Source organism: Lissotriton helveticus (genome assembly GCF_964261635.1).
Source record: "Lissotriton helveticus chromosome 1_1 unlocalized genomic scaffold, aLisHel1.1 SUPER_1_unloc_85, whole genome shotgun sequence".
NCBI lineage: Eukaryota > Metazoa > Chordata > Amphibia > Caudata > Salamandridae > Lissotriton > Lissotriton helveticus.
The window spans coordinates 604,166-623,624 of record NW_027611731.1 but is presented as its reverse complement, the minus strand read 5'-3'; positions in this window follow the sequence as shown (position 1 = coordinate 623,624).

Here is a 19,459-nt window from a genome sequence, read left to right as displayed (position 1 = left end):
GGAGTAACTCGTTCAGGATATCATGTAACGGGCCTGGATCAGAGTGTTGACCCTCATACAATGTAATGAGGTGCTAAATCATATACATACCCGCCAGTCGTTGCTCGGCTGGGGGCATTTTCAGAAACATTTGTGCCACTATTTCGTCTGGAAAAGTGGTAGAATCAGTAATCCATCGGACTGCTGATCGGGCTAGTTCTTGTTCATGCATAGTACTTAACTCGCTATAACCGATTCGTGATTTCAGAATGTGATCGGTAGCTTGAAACACTTGTTCTAGAGAACCTTGTTCTGGTGCTGGATGATGGAAAGTTGACTTGTGTTCTAGGCGTAAATGGCGATCTGGAAATCTAGATTTTCCTACATACGCTATTCTGTCGGGATTCTCGTCATCTACCTCTTCAGTATCAGAGTTACTTTCTTTCTCGCTTACTTGTGCTGCTTTACGTTGATCGTGTAACCTTATTATTTCTTTACGGATTTTCTTGTACATACTTTCCATAGCACTGATGGTCCTGTGCTTACCCTCGGCTATATTATCACTCCACTTTGTCAGGGTTCTCATTTCGGCTTGATCTTTGGACGGGTAATCTTGTTCTCTTATTAAACAATTAATCAAAAACTTTAGTATCATGAGCTGGATCTCGGCTTTTCTTTGAGACATGACTTCGCCAATGCTTTCTGGATCATCCCCTGTACGGATGAAACGATATATTCTGTCTAGATCTTCTTTCATATTCGGTAGGGTGACTAGATACTCGGTCACCTTTCTTACACGTAATGAATATAAAACCATATTATCCTCGCCTGGGACTGGATCATAGCCGCATTCATTAAGGGCTTTTCTTATTTCTGCTACAGACTGATGTCTGGGCGTACGCTGTGACGCTTGTGCATGTAATTCGGCTGTCGTTAAACGCTTATGTGGCGGCGGGGTCTGAGGAGGACCTCCTCCTGCGGCCCCTAAACTAGAATCATCGACTGATGCTCTTCGTCCTGGCAGAGTGGGAAATGGAAATGCAGGCTGGACTTGTATGGCGGGCTGGACCGGGGGTACCATAACAGGTACTCCGGTGTCTGGAGGAGCGGGAAGTGCCTGATTTACAGGGACTGGCGGAGCGCGAACAGGATTTGCATATTCTGGGACTGTGTCGTCCAAATAGGACGAAATGAAAATATCAGCTGCGGTCTGTTTGTGACGTAGCTTGGTCGGAACTAATGGTGGCGGAAAGTTACTGGATGCCTCCGGGGTCGCTTTTGGCAAGCCCTCGGCAAGAAGAGGATACATACCCTTAATAAGAGCATGCCTCTGTCTGTCTGACTGTTCGGTTTTAACTCGTTCACCAATCTCGATCAATTCCTTTTCTTGGGCTCGTTCCAAGGATTCTCTACTTAATTCTGACTTTCTGATTTCTTTTTCGGTTCTTTTATGAGATTCTTTGCGCCATAACTCGATGGCATCTTTCTGTGACTGTCTGGCTTTCTTTTTCCATAATGCTTCTTCTACTCGCATGATGCACTCGGCATCCCATGTGCCTGATACAGGCCATCTATACTTTTCCTCTAACTGTTTGGTATACTCTACCCATAAATCTAGATACAATATGGCGCTTATGCCATGCTTCTGATACATAAAATGACCTGGACTGTCCCTAGGCGGGACAGGAACTGCTGCTTCCAGCAGACCTTTTCTAGTTCTCAATTGACGCAGTTTTGAAAAGAGCGGCATGACTGAACTATGATCTGGACACAATACGATACACAATAAACACGATAACTACTTCACACTCATTCCACGACATCAAGATACATGAATAACATTCAGAATAACAGTTCGAACAGAATACTACCTGGAATACGGAAAACAGAATACATGAATTTTCTCGAGAACAGAACTGACTAGAACAGAAACTAGATGCACTGCTGAAACAGTACGAAACTTACCGGTCTCATACAGAGACACGTCAGGACCCGTATCCACCGGAGTGGACACTTCGTTTGTGGGACTGTGTACCACCAACCCACGGACCAGAGTCAATTAAATTGACCCTGTCTAGATACTACCCCAGTAACGGTACTCACCGGGCAGCAAGAACGGAAAGCCTCAGACTGGACTGGACTGCTACGACGACGGACGACGAACTTCGGACTTCAGTTACGGGTGGACCTCCGGATACCTCGGACCTTGGACTCTCGGCTTGGGCTCTGGTCGGGACTCGCCGCGTTCCTCCACCGTCTCGTCTGGATGCTGGACCGCCTCCTCCGTCTCCTCCGTGGGCCTGAGGGATACTTGAAGCAGAAATATCTGCCGGTGCGCAGAAGAGTTCCGTCACGACTGCAGAGGGTCAGGGGGTCGGCGTGGCTTCACCGACGCGTGGGGAAAGGGCAAGTGCCTATTCGGGCGCCATTATGTGGTAATTAAATAAATAATACCTCTATTTTTGGATGAATAAATGAATAACAGATAGCTCAATAAATAAGAGTCAAGATTCGAGGTAGTAGGAGTTTTGCAGGTTTATTACAGCATAAAGGACAGGAACAGGACAACCTGCATAGGAATAGGATGGCAGGGCCCAGCAGCTGCTGGGGCTGGATCTGGAATGAGCGCGCTAACATTTAATAACAATACACGATCATATATACTAAAACAGTTGCATTACAATACATACGATAGGCGTAGCAGTGGGTGGAGCAATAGGCGTGACGCGTAGCAGTCGCGAAAGATAAGGGTGAAAGTAGGTGTAACAGAGGCGTATACATAGACATGTGATGCAAACGTAACAGAATATGTCATGAATGGGGCGAAAACATGGAGGGGGCTACCTAAGGAGCCGGGACCTCTAACCTAATGGTGCGCGCAAACTGGCAATGACGTGTTACTAGGAGAAGCTGGGGGCTTCGAACTCTGTGCTAGGAGCAGAGACTGAAGTCTGGAGAGTCAGGGCGACATGTACCTAAGCAGTATCTAGTATCTGATGTTTAGAGAACATGTTGATAGAATCCAAATGTTATCGGGGTAAAGGCGAACAGACTCTAAGACTGGAGCATGCATTATTCTACATGTAGTGCGTGATGAAGAATATTGAATGACCATTAATACAGTATTTCTCTAACGTGGAGACGTAAAGGCTAGACAATGACGGAAACTATTGATGCGATTCAGTAGCTTTAGGAATGCAGAGAAGGAGGGCTGTACTGATAACTCGAATCATAACATACTCTTGGCAGACTCAGAGGCAGAGCCAAGCTGAGCCGGGCACTGCGAGGCAGGAAGTAGGTGAAGGGTCGAGGATACAGGTGGGGGCTGTATCGCTCCTCAGCGAGGCTCAGGAGACAGGAGCTGAATCTGATGTCCAGGCCCTTTTGAGGCCTAGAAACGGGGACTTTACAATGGAATAACGTGCACACTGAGAAACGTGGCAACGTAGCTTTACATAGGCCTGATATTCGTAGTATTCACGAGAACTGGAAACTGACATACTAGAGGTGGACACAACTGTAATTGCGTCATTAATCGAACATGGGGAATAACATATGCATATTAATCATGCACAGATAACATATGATGGAGGACGCGTAGGGACACAGAACATGGCAAAATTTACTTTTCCACACCTCGGGTGGGGCCCGATGATGAAGCATGTCACCAACTAGGTTGGTGGGTGAGGACCTTCATAAATAACCAAATGTTTTCCCACACAGACACATAGCACACTGACAGAGCTAGTTCTTGTTGTTTAGCTACGATACCCTAGGGGAAACAAACTAGCGTCTCTGGTTTTTCTCTCTCTCCTTTGATCATAAAACCTGCGTGATTCTCTTGCCTTTATTGGAAGTATGGGCGAAATCCGCGAGTTCGCAAATTTTCCCGCAAACTCACAGATTTTTGTGTCATTTGCACAAATATGTGACCACGGGTGCCTGTAACTTTGCCAGCGCGCCAAAAGGCGTCGAGGTCCCTTGAGTGAGCTGGACATTACAGTGGGGACGGGCGGGAAGACGTTTCATACCGCTAGTGTGGTGGACGGAACCAAACGGGCGGGGCTTCTATGCGAGTTCACATGCATCTTTTTTATAAAGGGTCAGAGACCGAGCAGAGCAGCAGATCGGGAGAAAGCAGCCTCGTGGTCACAGGAGCTACACAGGGATGGCGCTCGGGAAACTCATGGATGCAAAAATACATTTGGCACAGGACCCCAGAATCCTTCAGATGTCTAAGATAGCTCTGCTGCACGTGTTGGTACAAAGCCATTCTGATCCTGCTCAGTGAGTTCAGGCGCATGCAGCTGCTGCTGCTGGACAATGTCCCATCTCATACTAAACTGCCCCGTACAGACATATGCTGGCGCTGGGCAGTAGGGTGCAGTGGCATGCAGGTGCTCCAAGCCTGGTACATGCGCATACCGGTGCCAGGGGTGACACCTGTTTATTGGTGCTGTGTAGCAAGTTATGACTTTACATTTTGACTGCACCAGACGGTGGTACCACCTACACGGATCAGGAGCATCCAGGCACCAGACTTCATGGTGTAAGAGCACAATGGTGCTGTGCGGTATGGGTATATATGTACTGGGGAAAGGGGGCACTTAGCACAATGTGTGCTCACACCCAGAGGGCTCCCAGGCAATTGAGCACAAATGATTTTCACACTGAAAGGGCTCCGGGGCAGTTCAGTAGCACGTGGGCTCACAATCCCTGGCCGGCTCAGCAGCGCGGGGGCTCACTCCCACAGGGCTCCCAGGCAGTTTAGCAGCGCCACCCTCTGGCTCATCACTGCCACCCTCTGGTTCATCACTGCCACCCTCTGGTTCACCACTGCCACCCTCTGGTTCATCACTGCCACCCTCTGGTTTGCCACTGCCACCCTCTGGATCATCACTGTCACCCTCTGGTTCATCACTGCCACACTCTGGTTCATCACAGCACCCTCTGGTTCACCACTGCTACCCTCTGGTTCACCACTGCTACCCTCTGGTTCACCACTGCCACCCTCTGGTCCATCACTGTCACCCTCTGGTTCATCACTGCCACCCTCTGGTTCGCCACTGCCACCCTCTGGATCATCACTGTCACCCTCTGGTTCACCACTGTCACCCTCTGGTTCACCACTGTCACCCTCTGGTTCATCATTGCCACCCTCTGGTTCATCACTGCCACCCTCTGTTTCATCACTGCCACCCTCTGGTTCACCCCTGCCACCCTCTGGTTCATCACTGCCACCCTCTGGTTCATCACTGCCACCCTCTGGTTCACCACTGCCCCCTCTGGTTCATCACAGCACCATCTAGTTCACCACTGCCACCCTCTGGTTCACCCCTGCCATCTGGTTCATCACTTCCACCCTCTGGTTCATCACTGCCACCCTCTGGTTCACCACTGCCACCCTCTGATTCATCACTGCCACCCTCTGGTTCACCACTGCCACCCTCTGGTTCATCACTGTCACCCTCTGGTTCACCACTGCCACCCTCTGGTTCATCACTGCCACCCTGTGGTTCACCACTGCCACCCTCTGGTTAATCACAGTCCCCCTCTGGTTCATCACTGCCACCCTCTTGTTCATCACAGCACCCTCTGGTTCACCTCTGCCACCCTCTGGTTCACTACTGCCACCCTCTGGTTCATCACTGTCAACCTATGGTTCATCACTGCCACCCTCTGGTTCATCACAGCACCCTCTGGTTCACCACTGTAGATTATGGTCAGAAAGCACACCTGCCCAGCCTCAACCGGTGGCTGGTTAATGTGTTACTGAATTTGAGCTTCAAGTCCGGCACCTGCTTCCTTATCTGTAAATGCTTTCTGTTGTGCTTTAATTTTTGTGACAGCCTGGAGCATTGTGTCATACTTGTAACTATTCTCTGACCCTGCTTCGAGGGTCAGAGCAGGGTCAGAGAATAGTTGCAAGTAGGCAACAACTCTGGAGGCGCCGCTCAGGAAGCACTCACAGGGTTACAGCAGGTGCCCAAGTTGAAGTTAATTTCTTTGTAACCATTTTGTAAATGGTTACAAAGAAATTAGCTTCAACTTGGGCACCTGCTATACCCTGTAAGTGCTTCCTGTACTTCAGTTTTAAAAAATCAGTCCCGCATGCGATTTCGCTGATTTTTCTGCAATTTCACGAGATTCGCGGACCGCGAAATTGCAGAAAATCCGCAAATTCCGCAAACGGAACGGATTTTACGCCATTGCTTTCTTTATTGTTTACATCATGAAAACTGGATTTTCCAATGTATGCTGAACACCGCCAGCTAGTGGACAAGGGAGGAGGGATCCAGATCCAGTCACTTATTTCAATCAGTGAGGATGAGTAGCATTGATAAACAGGTATGAGACTAAACGCCCCCCCCAAGCTAGTGGACAAGGGAGGAGGGAATCAGCTCCAGTCACTTATTTCAATCAGTGAGGATGAGTAGTATTGATAAACAGGTATGATACTGACCCCGCCCCCCAGCTAGTGGACCAGGGAGGAGGTGACCAGACCCAGTCACTTATTTCAATCAGTGAGGATGAGTAGTATTGATAAGCAGGCATGAGACTGACCCCCTTCCCAGCTAATGGACCAGGGAGGAGAGAACCAGATCCAGTCACTTATTTCAATCAGTGAGGATGAGTAGTATTGATAAACAGGTATGAGACCGAACCCCCCTAGCTAGTGGACAAGGGAGGAGGAAACCAGATCCAGTCACTTCTTTCAATCAGTGAGGATGAGTTGTATTGATAAACAGGTATGAGACTGAACACCCCCTCCCCCCGCTAGTGGACAAGGAAGGTGGGAACCAGATCCAGTCACTTATTTCAATCAGTGAGAATGAGTAGTATTGATAAACAGGTAGGACCCAGCTAGTGGACAAAGGAGGAGGTGACCAGGAGGAGGAGGAGGTGACCAGATCTAGTCACTTCTTTCAATCAGTGAGAATGAGTAGTATTGATAAACAGGTATGAGACTGAACCCCCCCCCCCAGCTAGTGGACAAGGGAGGAGGGAACCAGATCCAGTCACTTGTTTCAATCAGTGAGGATGAGTGCTTGAGAGAGACCAGTTACGCGAGATTGCCTGAGACTGCCGAGATCAAGGGAGGAGCTACGCGCCGCTGCTATGAGCAGCGCTGGAAGCCGCTGCGAGCTGCAGCCCCTCTTAGCCCTGAAAATTGAACAGAGCCGAGCCGAGCCTGCCCTGGCCAAGGTTGCCAATTCTGCTGTGTCGCTGTCGGGCCACCAGGTGGCCAGCTCCGAATACCAGGCTGCCGCACTGCCGCATCACCGCTACCTGTTGGCCGACGGCTGCCCTCCCCTCCCCTGACGGCTGCTGCTCCAGTGTCCGACCGCCGCATCCCTGCCCGTATCGCCTTGCACCGCTTTGTTTGAGGTTGGCGGCGGCTGGCATTTTGGAGGTGCGGGCGGCTCCTTTGTGCACAGCAGGAGCAGACAGGCCGGGAGGTAAGCCATAGCGCTGCAGCGCTTTTGTTGTTGGGACAGTGAAATGCAGCGGTGGCAGGGGGAAGGATGACAGGAAAAGGGAAAAGGAGCCCCAAGGAGCCCCTAGAACATAGAGGTTTTTGACTCCAGTCCACAGTTTTCTAGTTCCTGTGAGCCAGCCCGTGTGTCGACGTGCCCAGCAGAGCGAGGTGTGCCAGAGGTGTTGTAGGCAGCTCCGCTGTGCTGATCGGGACCGGAACGGCGGGGGTTGGGGCCGGCTGAGGGCATGTGCTCTGCAAAGGAGAAGGAGTAGGGGAAGGAGTGAGGCGGGGAGATAGACGTGGGCATGCCAGGCTGCCCTCCCGCCCGCTCTCAGTGAATGGCTGTACTCGACCGCCGGCTTTCTCTTTGCCGCCCCGTCCCGTGCCTGGACTGGTGGCGGCGAGAGTGGCTGGAGTCGCCTAGCGGGAGCCCGGAAATCCAGCAGCAGTGGCATTGGGGGGCCAAGCAGCCAAGCAGTACCATAGAAACATCCCGCACTGCCTCGCACCACCCCGAGCCAGGGGGCCGCGCTGCCAGGTGCCTCGGTGAGGAGAGAAACAGGTGAGGCAGTTTCACCGTAGGCATTTAAGCTGTCGCTCCCAGGGCCACAGAGAAAGAGACCATCTGGCCCCGGGCAACCCAAGCGCAGAGCCCTAAGCCCCAAGCTCCAAAGCACTGTTTTCCGATATCTAAACTGCAGCAAGCCCTCCCCCCGAGCCCCCTTAAGCAATCTACTCCAGTAGCGGTGAATAGGGTGGCAAGGGAGGGAGCTGGGGGCATGTGCTCTGCAAAGGAGAAGGAGTAGGGGAAGGAGTGAGGCGGGGAGATAGACGTGGGCGAAACGACCAGCGGCGTAAATCCCACCACCGGTTGCTTGCAGCAGTGGTGGTACAGCTAAGACCGTATGGGGATGAAAGCAGGGGCCCAAGTAAACGCCTCAAACCCTCAAATCCTTCAGCCCACCAATCCTACAATCTGCTACGGAGCCCCCCGAGCCTTCAAGAAAACTGTATCAGGGATCCGCATAAATGATATCAGGAACAGTCGGTCAGGTGGCGACAGAAAAAAACCCAGGAAAAAAAGGAAATAAAAATAAAAAATCCAAACTTAAACCATCAAAAGAGGAGGACTCCCTAACCAATAATACACTAAACGGAGCGGGCCAAAGGGAGAGGCTGATTTCAGCACCCAGCCCAACATTAAAGACAAAGCCAACCCCGAATAATCAAACAGGGATTCGAAAAAAAATAATTCTAAAAGATCTAATGGCGGCAATTTATGCTTCCTCAAAAGAATCCTACATGCTACCAAGCCCATTGCAGCCTGACAAACCACAAGCCACTGTCCCGGGCACCCCTGCAATTTCTGCCATCGCATCACAGTATGAATCATTGTCGGAGAAAAAGTCGGTTCATACAGGTGCTAGGAAATCAGTGACAGTAACAGCTCAGGTCCATCAGATTGCACCCGAAACTCCAGTCATAACCCGCATCACAAAAACTGAAGCGACTGCTGAAGGTCTTAATGTGATAGGAATAAAAACAATTACAATCAGAGAACTAGCGGAACAAACTGAGTCTGAGACCCCACAGGGGGAAACAGAGATCGTGAAAAACTCAACTGCAGCTTTGAAGTAGCAAAAGCTGCATTGAAGGGACCAACATCCGCCGCAAATCCCAAGGTCGGCAAACCACCCTCTGGTCCCAAGGAAGAGTGCCGATCAAACACAAGATGGACCAAGGAGAAAAAAGTCAATCTAATTAAATCTGCAGTAAACGCAGCGCCTAAGGAAGCAGTGTGTAGTAAATCTTTCTCTAACATGAGTGACGCTAATCTGATTAAAACCCTGGAATCACTAGAAAGGAAAGGTCAGGAAAATGAATGCCAAACCCCCAGCTCAAGGAAAAGAACATCACAAAGGAGATCCAAATTGGTTTCATCTACTCCCCTAAGATATCCAGTACACAGATCTAGCGGAGGCTGGTCATAGCCCCATAAGAATCGAGCAACCAATTCTTTCCTCACCAATAACCATCTCCTCTGAAATCGGGTCAAGCTCTGGGTCGGCGGCCCCGGCGCAGTACATTGAAGAGAACTCCAACATGCAATGGGCCCAAACACTGATCCATACCCTTGAACAATCTATAAGGGTTTTAAATTTTCAGTCAGAGAAAATGGACGTCCAAATTGATCTTATAAATCTTATCGCCAGTCACATCTCTGGCGTAAATAGTAAATTAGATTTAATAACATCACTATTAACAAAAAGCGAACGTTTGGATCAGCAAAGATACAAAACAATCAATTATCCTCCTGCTGCTGCAGCCCCATAATTGAGAAACTGGCAACCCTTCAGGAAATTTTAGAAGACGTCCTAGGGGCATCAAAACAATCTTATAATAGCAAGTGGCACGTAAGACCCTAAAAATATATCGATCAAGAGGCAAGTGCAAATCGCACCAAAGCTAATACCGAAGGAACAAATGATACCAACGAAGCATTAGCGAAAACAGAATACGAGGCACAACTAAACCTAAGTGACCCCCAACCAGTGGCCCCTCATCTACCAGCAGTGGTGGGAGTCAAACCCACAAAACGGGAAAGAAAGCGCACAAGGAAGGCCCAGCTCAAATACAATAAACAGTCCAGCCTCGCCCCGGATAAAATGTTTCCTATTTTTACAGTAAAAACACCCAGGGAAAAGAAAAAAATACTCCCCCCCGTCCGAGGTGGCAAACCCTGCAAGAGACCAATCCCAAACCATTCAGCCCTCCATCTCAAAACAACAGGGCCCCAACCATGCCGCTAATTTTCATACTTCTCCCCAATCCAATCAAGGGGTTGGAAGCCTACCTTTAGAGGACAAAGTCACTCAAAAAGAATCCCAGGCAGCGCAACAACAAGGAAGAAAGACATCATCAAATAATGAAGTGGGTGAAGAAGAAAGTACAACAATCTGGTACACAGTGGGCAATAGAAGCCCAGGGAGCTGCAATGGTGCGAGTACACAACAATGTGTTTTTCAACAAGTAGCAACAAACAAGGGGTCAGATTTAGAAAAGCACAATCCTCCCTTAGTGAATATGTCAGAGGCCCCAACTCCATTCAACTCTCAAAACCTCCCCAAATTTATTGCTGTAATAATAAGGGGAAAGGATCGCCACTGTAAGCTCTTGAACCAGGATCAAGCGGAGCCGCGAACTGGGAAATCAGTCCAAAAATCCCCAGGGTTACCTAATGCGAGTTCAGAGGTGCCAACCACACACATCGCTGAGCATGATCAAGAACGTGGACAAAACATCTCATTAACTTCAACATTAAACGGTGGAAGAAAGGAAAACGAACCCTCTTCATATAAAGACCAAGCCCAACCGGATGAGTTCGAACTGAAATTGTCTTTCATCCCCGAATACTCGACAAAAGGTATACAAGATACATTAAATAGAGGAAACCTTTTGAGAATGTTTTATGAAATCCCAGAACTAAAAGGAATCCGCTTGTGTGACCTAACATCGGTGGAATTTAAAGGGGAGTTGAGGAGAACCTGACAACCTGGTCGTCTAAGGACCTGGTGGACAAAATAGTAGCAACGAGTGGAAGGTTTAGAGCATGGGGAATCAAGCTAAAGGCTCACCAATGCCCAAGGTACCCACACCCCCTCCATAAAAAGCCAAACAAAGCGAAAAGCTCTGGAAAAAGCCAGTCCACATGTGTACGTGGTGCGCTTTCCAACTCACCAGTAGCTCCCTCCAGCAAGAACAGGCACTCCATAAGAGAAAGCCCCGGTAAAACTGAGGGCAGTTCACAGGAAATAAGGGACTGGTCTTGGATCCCCAGAACACTAAACAATAATTATTCCTAACCAAGCAAAGAAAAGCAAAATAATAGCAATGGAGACAGCCCCCATAGTAGAAGATGTTCATAAAACCAACATCTTGCTCTGCTCGTGGAACGTGCACGGATTTAAGGACATGGGGCAAGACCACGAAACCGTATCGTTCTTCATGCAACAACACATAATCCTGCTCCAGAAAACCTGGAACCTGGGCGCAAGCCCAATTCCTGGTTTTATAGACTATCACTGCCTGGCAGAAAGGCATTCAAGCTATGGTCATCCGAGAGGGGGCCTATCAACTTTTATCACACAAAAATAGAATTGGGCAATGAAAGAACTAGACACGGGGGGCCAACTGGATCCAAGTGACCAAGGTAAGCAGCAAGGAATCAACGAGACAACTCCTATTAATTAACATTTACATCCACCCAGAGAGAAAAAAGCAGAAGGGAAAACATCTAACCCTAACAAAGTTATTAACATCATTGCAGAGAAGCCACGCGAATTGCCAAATAGTGATTTCAGGCGATTTTAACAGTGATCGTTTAATGACTCAACTGGTAAGTAATAGTAAAGCCACCCAGGGTGCGAGTGAGTTAGTGTGTAAACTAGCAGCCCTCGACTTGACAATCATGAATGGCAACGCTCCGGGGGATATGCCTGCCGCAGCAACATATCTGAGCGGAAAAGTCTCCTCAACAATTGACTTTACAATTATCAGCAACAACCTGCTCCCACAAATTAACAACTTTAGAATCATTCCACGAGCCGAAAGTGATCACCTCAAGCTTATCCTGAACATGAATAACAAAGTCAAGAGCGCTCAAAAAATCAATACCATCATGCAGCCGCCCGAAACGTTCAATCTTCGCAAGTTAAAATGGCGAGGAGTGGCTTCCCAATCCATTCAGGAGACAGTCAAGGTTTTCCAGGAAAATCAAGGCCCCCTACCAGAGAACGATCACAGCAGTTTCCCGGGGATGGATTTCAAAAATAGTTACCAGAAGGGACCTGTGGTTCAACCAAGATCTTAGAAAGCAAAAACGAGAGATTGCGAGAGAAGTGCGACGTCAATTTCAAGCAGGAAAAAAGGGTCTAAAACAAGAAAAAATAAAGTTGTACGCACTAAGGCGCACTTACAGGAGGAACCTGGGGAGAGCAAAAACAGCGCATAAAGGGTCCATCTGGCTGCAACTATTATCTGCCAGCAAAAAGCCCAATAGTAGAGATTTCTGGGGCATAATAAACAAATTAACATCCGGCCCAATACTTCGGCAAGAAGCAGGAATTTGTACAGATACATGGATTGCCCATGTGAAAACCCTGTATAATAAGGCAGAGACAGGTCCCGAAGGAACGCCCTACGGGCAAGACCTCGAACAGAAAGAAACTCAAGCCTTCTCCACCCCGGATCCTGCAGAAGGCAGCTCATTCCAATCATATTCACTCACAAACGAGCCAAACTCCCTGACGAACGTGAAAGAGCTAAGTGGACTTATAGCGAAACTAAAGTCTGAGGGAGCGGCTGGGCCAAATGGCATCCCCAACGCAATTTTTAAGTATAACCCAGAGCTGTGGTTTTCCATCCTCACCCCACTCTTCAATGCGATTTACACTCAGTCCAACATCCCGGCTTCCTGGAGGGTGAACATCGTCCATCCCATATTCAAAAAGGGAGTTCACCATAAGCCGGGAAACTATAGACTAATCTCACTGATAGACGTTGAAGCAAACCTGTATGCTTCGTGCCTGTTAATCCAGCTGCAAGGTTGGATGGAAGAAAAGAACATTATCCCAAAATTCCAGACAGGATTTAGGCAAGGCATGGGTACAATATCCAACCTTGCCATCCTATCACTTTCAACGGAAAAAGAACAAAAAAGGAAACTCCGTCTGTTCGCCTGCTTTGTGGACATTAAATCCGCTTTCGACAGAGTGAGCAGTAATCAGCTCTGGAAGAAACTAAACGCATGGGGTCTGCCAAGCATAATGCTTAACGCCATAATCTCTCTGTATACAGACACCTGGGCAAGAGTCAAGCTGGGTGATGGGTTGAGTACCACCGCAAGCATTCACACTCAAAGAGGCCTGAAACAAGGCTGTGTCCTTGCCCCCAGCCTATTCACCCTGTTCTTATCTGATATTGCACCATATATAGAAAAACCAGACTCCCACCCCCCGAAATTCGCCAACGAATCAGTTGCTATCCTACAATATGCAGATGAAATATTCTTGCAGAGCCAAACCCCTATTGGGTTACAGAGATCAATAAACAATCTCGTAGCCTACTTGGACAATCAACAGCTGGAGCTAAATAAAGAGAAAACAAAAATCGTCCGTCTAGTAGACTGCAAAAAATCAAAGTTCAAATGGATGGCCAAAGGGGTAAATGTTGAAGAACACAGCTCATATAAGTACCTGGGCATAATAATCGGGCAGGGTGCAGCTCATAAAGAACACAAACTGGCACTCAAAGCCAAGGCACAATCATTGATTTACGCTTATATATTAATACGCAAAAAAAATGGACTGCCCGAACCATTCCCACTGGCTAAAAGTAATGGCCGCCCAAATCCACCCCAGCTTGTCCTACGGCTTGGCCCCTTGGTGTGGCAAAGATGCGCACTTATTGAACGAGTTGCAGTCAAAGATTTACAAAGCTGTCTTTGATCTGCCAAAATGTGCCTCGCCCTCCCAGGTCAGATTGGAATTCGGCCCCAGCATCAGAAGTACCGGGGAATGAGCAGCTTTTTAAAACTTTGCCACACATTCTGCTCCTCAGACCCGGGCACCCTGAACAGTTTATGCTGGGACAAAATCAAGCTCCAAAGGGAGCAGGAAACGGCCAACTCCCGGGGAAGCTTTTTGAGTAACTCTCTGGTTAAGATGGAACTACAAACAGCATGGGACAAAGGGATGGATAGAGGAAGGTTCGTCAAAATAATAAACGTCGCAGCCAAAAAGAAATCTCTGCTGGAGGACAAAATGGCTCTCACCAAGAGGCGGCACGGGTGGACAGTTCTAAACTCGTACAGGTACTCAAAGCCACAAGCTTACTTATCCGCCCATTTCAGCTCTCAGCTAAAAATGAGCTTCATAAAGATTTGAATGGGCTTGCATGACTCAAAGTACTTATACCCTTCGTGGAAACAGGCCTTTAAATCAGAGTCCTGTCGACTATGCGGCTTCAAAAAAGAAACCCTAATCCATCTATTTTGCGCCTGTCCAGCCGTCCAAGACCAAAGGAGAAAGTACTTGAAATCAATCTTTAATAAACTGAACATCCGGTCCAGCAGGAAAGCAGTGATACGCTGGTTAGAGGGCTCGTCGTACATCCTGGCCTGCCGTGGAGTTAAATTCATGAAATCAGTTAATAGCCTCCTACTGCACGCCGACGTAGATCAAATATAAATTCGTGTAAATTCACCCCAACACACTCTTTAAGGGGCTCACATTTTGTTAAATTTGCTATTCGAGTTTAAAAATCGTCAAAGCGAGTTTTATTACTAATTGAATTGTATTGCTATGTATTTTTTATAACAAAAAACAGTGATGCGTATCCATTCTTTTATTGCACGATAACGCTATTCGCCTATGTTTTTATTCTTTTCTCCAGGGGGGTTTGTAATGATTTTAATTAATCAAACAATAAAATTTGAACGTGAGTAGTATTGATAAACAGGTATGAGACTGAACCCCCCCAGCTAGTGGACAAGGTAGGAGGGAACCAGATCCAGTCACTTATTTCAATCAGTGAGGATGAGTAGTATTGATAAACAGGTATGAGACTGAACCCCCTCCCCCCCCAGCTAGTGGACAAGGGAGGAGGGAACCACCAGATCCAGTCACTTATTTCAATCAGTGAGGATGAGTAGTATTGATAAACAGGTATGAGATTGAACCCCCCCCCCCCAGCTAGTGGACCACGGAGGAGGTGACCAGCTCCAGTCACTTATTTCAGTCAGTGAGGATGAGTAGTATTGATAAATAGGTATGATACTGAACCCCCACAGCTAGTGGACAAGGGAGGAGGGAACCAGATCCAGTCACTTATTTCAGTCAGTGAGGATGAGTAGTATTGATAAACAGGTATGACACTGAACATCCGAAGCTAGTGGACAAGGGAGGAGGGAACCAGATACAGTCACTTATTTCAATCAGTGAGAATGAGTAGTGTTGATAAACAGGTATGAGACCGAACCCCTCTAGCTAGTGGACAAGGGAGGAGGGAACAAGATCCAGTCACTTATTTCAATCAGTGAGAATGAGTAGTATTGATAAACAGGTATGATACTGAACCCCCCCAGCTAGTGGACAAGGGAGGAGGGAACCAGATCCAGTCACTTATTTCAATCAGTGAGGATGAGTAGTATTGATAAACAGGTATGATACTGAACCCCCCAGCTAGTGGACAAGGGAGGAGGTGACCAGATCCAGTTACTTATTTCAATCAGTGAGGATGAGTAGTAATGATAAACAGGTATGAGACTGAACCCCCACAGCTAGTGGACAAGGGAGGAGGGAACCAGATCCAGTCCCTTATTTCAATCAGTGAGGATGAGTAGTATTGATAAACAGGTATGAGACTGAACTCCCGAAGCTAGTGGACAAGGGAGGAGGGAACCAGATCCAGTCACTTATTTCAATCAGTGAGAATGAGTAGTATTGATAAACAGGTATGAGACTGAACTCCCGAAGCTAGTGGACAAGGGAGGAGGGAACCAGATCCAGTCCCTTATTTCAATCAGTGAGGATGAGTAGTATTGATAAACAGGTATGAGACTGAACTCCCGAAGCTAGTGGACAAGGGAGGAGGGAACCAGATCCAGTCACTTATTTCAATCAGTGAGGATGAGTAGTATTGATAAACAGGTATGAGACTGAACCCACCCAGCTAGAGGACAAGGGAGGAGGGAACCAGATCCAGTCCCTTATTTCAATCAGTGAGGATGAGTAGTATTGATAAACAGGTATGAGACTGAACCCCCCCAGCTAGTGGACAAAGGAGGAGGGAACCAGATCCAGTAACCTATTTCAATCAGTGAGGATGAGTAGTGTTAGAAATGTGGGTTTCTCTTTGGCACAGGTAAGTACTTGTGACAAGCAGGGACCCTCTCCTCTAGTCAGGGCAAGGGACTTACTCTTTAAAATAACCCCTGCTCACCCTCTAGGTTGTGTGGCGCGAGCAGACAAGGCAAATCTCAGAGCGTTATGGGTTAAGCATTTGTGAACACATACAGTAACTCAGTGACAACACCACAAAAGGATACCACACTAGGTTTTTATATCAAAAATAAGTATTTTATATAGGGCTTAACACAAGATCCAATAACGTCCAAAATATCCACAATACTATTTGCAGTTCTTTAAAAATGCGTATCTTAAACAGGCTGTGCGAGTCGTATTCCTTCAGTTCGACTCGTACGGTGATGAAATAACCAGCAGAGTCTCACATGAGCAGCGGACGCTTTGTGTCCAATGCGCTGCACACAAGGTGCGAGTCGTATACAGTACCTTGAATGGGGAAGTGCGTCATGGATGATGCGGTGAAGAACCAAGCGCCTCACGCGGCGGTGTCCTCCTTTTGCATTGCAAGCCACGGCTCGTAGGGCTCCAGGTCACGTTACTCAAGGGGACGATGCTTTGTTAATCCGGGTGCACTTCATTGCAGCGTCTGCGCCGGACCTGGAGAGGGGGGCGCCTGAGAGCAGTGCGAGGCGTCCCCGTGAAAGGACTGGCCTCTCGGCTGGTACTGCTAGGACTGTTTTTGTTGCCCATGCTGTGTCTGGGTGTCTGCCTGGTGGGCCTGTTGGAATGCCTGGTCTCCCGTTAGGTCTCCGTGACGGGGTGCCTCTTTTAGTACACCTGAACTGCAATGCCCCCATGGATCTTGCAGTCTCGTTGTCCTTCTTCAGCTGGCTGAGCTTCTCATCTACCGGGGCCCCGGACAATGTTTCTCTGTTGAGCGGGGTGTTGAGGATGCTGTGTTGTACCTCTGGCTTGAAGCCTGAAATCTTGAGCCAGGCTTTGTCTCCTCTCCGTGATTCCCATAATCACGAGCCTGCTGGCGGTGTCTGCTCCGTCCAGGGCTGTCTTGATGCAGGAGTTTGCCACATTCTTCCCTTCCTCGCCCAGGTTTTCAGCTCTCTCCTTGAATTCCTGAGGCATGTCCTTAATTAACTGGCCTAGTTCTTCCAGGATCTGGTACTGGTGTCTGTTGAGCAGCGCATTGGAATTTGCCATGCGCCAGTGCATTGCGGCATTCTGTTCAATACTCCTCCCCACGAGGTCCATTCTCTTGCTCTCCCTGTCTGGAGGTGGCCCTGAAGTAGTAGGCACATTGGCCTCTTTCTTGCCGTGGCTGCAATGATGGAGTCTGCTGAGACCGAGCCCTGGATGTAGGGTGGGTCCTTTGATGAATGTTTATACTTTTTCTCCGTCCTGGGAGTGACTGCTTTGCAGGTTGCAGTAGCTTGAAAGCCTCCTTTCCCGGTGCCATGAGGCTTTCGAGCATGGGCAGGTACTGGCTCCTGGTTTCCGTGGGGAGCATTGTCTCTGGAAGGAAGTCTGCCTTCTGCTTGTCTTCATCGAGTTTTACCTTGAAAACTGCAGCTGCATTCCTGATGACCGTGTTGTAAGCCCCAATGTCATCGGGCGGCGAAGGCCTCGAAGGGTACGTGTCGACGCTTTCCTCAGGGCTCTCGGTGTCGACGTCTTGTCATTCTATCTCCTAAGTCTCCGAGGATGCAGACCCGAGGAGCGTCCTGCGGCCGTCGTCCCCTTCATAGTCGTAGTAGGAGGCCTCTTCATCTTCTGCATCGTTGAAAATCTCGACGTTCTCCGACTGTCCTTTGACGTCGTACTCCTCCTCCTCCGTTATCTCGACCACCTGTTGCTTGGGCTTCACAGGGATTACGAAGCCTTTCATCCTGGCGTCGAACTCCTTCTTCCGCTGCAGGATATTTTCCATCTCGGCCTCGAGCCGTCTCTTCTTTTTCGACATTTCGGCAGCATGGTATGCGTCGAATGGTTCGGCCGGTCTTTTCGGCGGACAGGTCGGCTCCGAGCCGACTTTCGGCGTCGAAGGTTTCGGTGCCGAGCTGGCTTTCGGGTCCTTCGTCGGCGCCGAAGATCTCTTCGGGTCTTTTTCCCTCGGCATCGAACGCTCCTTTTCGGGGACGTTTTTCAACGTCTTTTGCTGTTCTTCAGCTCTCGGTGTCGGGGACTCCTGCTCAGAGGATCCGCTGGGCCTGGGTTTAGCAGTGGGCGATGAAGTCTTCGGCGTCGGCGCTTTCGAGCCACTGTGATAGAGAGGGAAATGAGCTGTGTAAGCCTAGTGTACGTATGTACATCGTGTCAAAAACCGTACCAACCAGCGAACCTTATCTTCTTGGGCTTAAAATCATCCATAATCATTTTCAATGACCCGGTTTCAGCTCAACCTCATACGCTTTACGTTTTACGGTTCGCTGTTAGACTCAGGTCAAGCTGCGATTAACTTCTGCACTGTAATTCATGAATTTTTATCTTGTGTTTTGATTAACTTGTACATATAATATTTGTCAATCTGTACCTTGGAAAATGTTTTATCATTTTATGTATGACTTTTATGGTTTTCTTTTATAAAACCGAATAAAGTTTGTTGATAATAATCACTAGGGGATTCATTTACAGGGTAGCACGGTATCCCTCACAATAACTCCAGGAGTCACAGTCCACACAATGTACATGCGTTGTTCCCCCTACTTCCAACTTTACATGTATCCCCAATCACCTGCCCAAACCTCTCCTTCCTGATGCCAATGTGGTCTTCCGTCAACCCACAGACCATATTTTTGGCCCCTTTGCAAGTGCCCATACAATTAAAATGCTGCAGTTGTAAATACATATCAACTACCATTTGTTGTGTTTGAAACATTTTATTGAATAATAAAACCTAATAAACATAAGCTGATTATTAAAGCAAAACAGAACATCAGTTGCCATACACATAAGAGACGAAAGCTGTACATAAAAATCAACAAACTGTAACACAGCCAAGTTATGTAGAGCACAATTCTTAATTTCGGGCAGTCTTTAAAGTTCAACAATAGAAACATTCATAAAGAACAGGAAAGGAAAGAAAGAAGGTGGGATACAGTGGTTTCATTAATGTAATGATTCC